General features: G+C 54.0%; 1 long non-coding RNA gene across 1 annotated transcript in view; it reads right to left on the reverse strand.

Annotated features, from left to right (window-relative positions):
* Positions 1–745: 745 nt before the first annotated feature.
* Positions 746–3,799, reverse strand: part of LOC129208063 (uncharacterized) — a 19,002-nt gene continuing 15,948 nt past the window's right edge. Inside the window, exon 3 of the long non-coding RNA XR_008577667.1 lies at positions 746–1,350. This is a non-coding gene — a long non-coding RNA (uncharacterized LOC129208063). The remainder of the gene's footprint in view (positions 1,351–3,799) is intronic.

Genomic DNA, 3,799 nt, shown 5'->3' on the forward strand with positions numbered 1-3,799 from the left:
TCCCATCCCATCCCCATCCCCATCCCATCCCCATCCCCATCCCATCCCATCCCCATCCCCATCCCATCCCATCCCATCCCATCCCATCCCCATCCCCATCCCCATCCCCATCCCCATCCCATCCCCATCCCATCCCCATCCCATCCCCGTCCTATCCCCATCCCCATCCCCATCCCCATCCCATCCCATCCCCATCCCATCCCATCCCCATCCCCATCCCCATCCCATCCCATCCCCATCCCATCCCACCCCATCCCATCCCATCCCATCCCCATCCCATCCCCATCCCCATCCCCATCCCATCCCATCCCCATCCCATCCCATCCCATCCCACCCCATCCCATCCCCATCCCATCCCATCCCCATCCCATCCCATCCCATCCCCGTCCCATCCCATCCCCATCCCATCCCATCCCCATCCCCATCCCATCCCCATCCCCATCCCATCCCCATCCCATCCCCATCCCCATCCCATCCCATCCCTATCCCATCCCATCCCATCCCCATCCCATCCCATCCCACCCCATCCCCACCCCATCCCATCCCATCCCATCCCCATCCCATCCCTATCCCATCCCATCCCACTGGGGTCCTGGTGCCCTGTGTAGGGGCAGAGGAGACAGGAGAGGACTCCCGGGTTTGCCTCGGGAGCGCTGGTGCATCGCCCCGACACGGGGCTGAGGTTTCACCTTTCCGTCACAGGCAAGGAGCAAGCTTATTTTTTAAATATTGAAATGTAGCGTAGAGAAATAAAAGCAGCGAGCGGTTACCAGTGACACAGCGGCAGCGTGTGCCCCTTGCCATTCACAAAACATATGCAAATTGGAGGTAAATATCATGTATCCTTGACGAGCCCTGCCAAGTCAGAGCTGCCTTATAGACAGGAAAAAGTGCTCCTGCTGCTACGAGTGGTTTGCAGCGTGTGCAAGAACCACCACGGACGCTGGGAACGTCTGAACAGAGGCTGCCGGGGTGGATGCGGCAAACGCCGGGACCCTCCCTGCGCTCTGGCGCGGGGGCACCCAGGCTTTGGCCGAGCCCGGCGCAGGCAGCACCCAAGGGTGCCTGGGGACCACGCCGGCAGCGCGAGCTCCCGCAGCCGCTGCCACCCTCTGAAACCCCAACAATCTTTGCTTTATGGAGCTGCAAGTCCTGAAAGGAGCCAAATTAGCTGAAAAGTGCTCTGAATTGCTGCTGTCCTACTGCCCGGGCTGCTCCGCTTTGCATCAAGCCCCGCGCCGCTGCTCCGGCGCCTCAGACGGGACGACTTTTTGGTCTAATGGTGCTCTTGTTTGGTGCTGCTTCTTCACATCTGGTCGCCAAAGAGTCACTCTGTCACCCTGCAGCCTGCTAATGAGATCCCCCATTTAATTAATACCATAAGAATTTTAATTCTGACTGAATCAATTTAACGTGATGTGATTTTGTCAGCTCTATTCCCCAAGTAAAAAGTGAGCCTGATGCTTATTACATACATCATTTCACGGGCTCTGCATTCCCTGCTGACTTAAACAAATTCTAATTAAGACTAATTAAAGCATCATTTATGAAAGCGCTTGTGATAGCTATGCAAACATTCTGGGTGGGTATGCTTTGCATAATAATTATCCTAGTTAATATTAAGGCTAGGTCCTTGGCAATTAGGTCTTTGAAACAGAGAGTTATTCTGAATTTAGCCCTTTTCACTGTTAGCAATTAATAACAAAAAAATAATGTGCTAAATTTATGTAGTGACTTCATTAACCAGATAAATTTAGAAGTAGTAGCATTGTTTGCATTTTTAAGTTTTTTAAGTTTAAGCAGAATTTTTAAGCCAGGTGACGGATATCACAGCAGAAGAACAGTGTTTGAGCGCTGGGTGCTGAGGCCGTGCACTAGCCCCGCAGGGAGGAGGGGTGGCTGCAGAGGCACCCGGTTTGGGGATGCCCCCTCCCTGCCTCCCCCTCCTCGCCTCCCGAGTCTGCCTACAGAGCAGGAGCCGGCAGCTTAAAAACATTTTTAAACAAGCTAAAAATTAGTTCGCTTTGGTTCGGTTTGTTTGTCCGAGTCAGGTTTGAGAGATTTTCAGACTCCTGCAGCAGGTGAAGCGGTTTGGGAGCGGAGCACAGGAGAGCTGGAAAGGATGCGAACCCAGGTGCTGTTGGGTCCGTTCTGGCCAGATGAACGTTTCCTTGGCTGCCGTTCGGTTTCAGAAACCCAAACGTCTTCCCGGCCCAGGAACAGGAGCTAGCTGTGTTCCAGTGTTGTGTATGACATTCACAATATTCTACTTTTCTCTTTTTTTAATCTCAGGGCAGAGAGTGGCCTGGGGGGTGTATAACGGCTCTGCTCCCTAAACACTTCCCAGGGGGAAAAGCGGAGAATTCTGCCTCAAACGCGCAGTGCGTGCGGAGCACGACTCAAACGCACCTTGAGGAGACGCTGCAGGACCCACTAAAAAAAAAAAAAAGCATGCAAAAGAATTTTCACATGCTTCCCAAACATCTTGAGTGTTTGACATCAGGAAAACGCCAGCCCGGGGTCTGAGCAGTGAGCTCTCGTTTTCTGCCAAGCGGAAAGGCTGGTGGAGGCAGACTTGGCTTAGGTGCCATTTTCCAGCGGCCGTTCGATACGCTAAACCTGCGTATCACTTCAAACGCGTTTTCTTTTGCCGACTGATGGCAAAGTTCTGCCTGGCCTATAACCTTCTCTACCAAAATTAAGGTGGCATTTAGTACATCCAGCCGATTCCTGATGGGAAGGGTTTATGCTCCCTGAGGTCAGCTGCGGTTTAGCCAAGGCACCTTCCCAGGAAAACCCGGTGAAGTGGGCTGTGGAGAGCAATCTCGCTCTTCACCCCTAGTTCCTTTAGACTTTTTGCCTCTGTTCTTGGCGGTTATCTGTGATTTGGAGAGCAAAGTGCACAGAAGCCACCTGGCTCGGCTGACACCCCTCCCTGGAGGCAGAAGGGCTCAGTCTGCGCAGGCTCTGCCCGGATGAGCGGGAGGCAGGAGAGCCGATGGCTTCCACCCCCGGAGCACAGTGGAAATTTGGAGATACTGCTGATGGAACACCGTGAGAGGAGAAAACCTGCTGCGCCTACGGCTGCAACTGCCCTTGCTCTGCGAATGGGAAACAGGTCTGTCTTGAAGAAGTGAATGAGAAACCCCCAGAGAATTCCACGTCAGGGAGAGAGACAGTGTCAGAAATGCCGGGAGCACCTTCCCCAGCCCCACAGTCCCCTGCCGTGCTCGGGAAAGCTCCGGCCAAGCCCGGGGTGCGATGCTGCTCCTCGCCGGGCAGCCCAGCGTCTCCACCCCAACCGGCCCAGCGCGGGGCTGACGCTGGGCTGAGCTGGGGGCAGTGGGCCGGTGCTGGCACCCTCCGTCCCATGCAGGGTGACGTGGGCGCCCTCGGCGGGACCCGTCCCCTCCTCCCTGGGGTCCGTCCTTCGAAGCACGCGGGGCAAGTGATGGAGCCGTGCCCCTGCCACGGGCACTGCTTGTAAACACGGGGACGGGAACACAACCGTTCGGTGTGTTCAGCAGGGCAATCAAACTAGAAATACACACTGTATAAACAGAGGAATATATCAATTTATGTTAATTTTGTCTGGTTAATTTTTAACAGCTTTTTGCTATATTAGCTTTCTAGGTTGTACTATATGACTTTCCGGTATTATTGGATTGACAGGCAGCTGGCGCAATAATAAACCTGCTATTCCCATATCTGCCGAGGGCTCAGGGAGGGATGAGTACAAGACAGATATCTACCCACTCACCATTTAACGTGTACCGCTCCTCACTGAACATGCAGATGG

Source organism: Grus americana, chromosome 6 (assembly GCF_028858705.1).
Source record: "Grus americana isolate bGruAme1 chromosome 6, bGruAme1.mat, whole genome shotgun sequence".
Classification (NCBI taxonomy): domain Eukaryota; kingdom Metazoa; phylum Chordata; class Aves; order Gruiformes; family Gruidae; genus Grus; species Grus americana.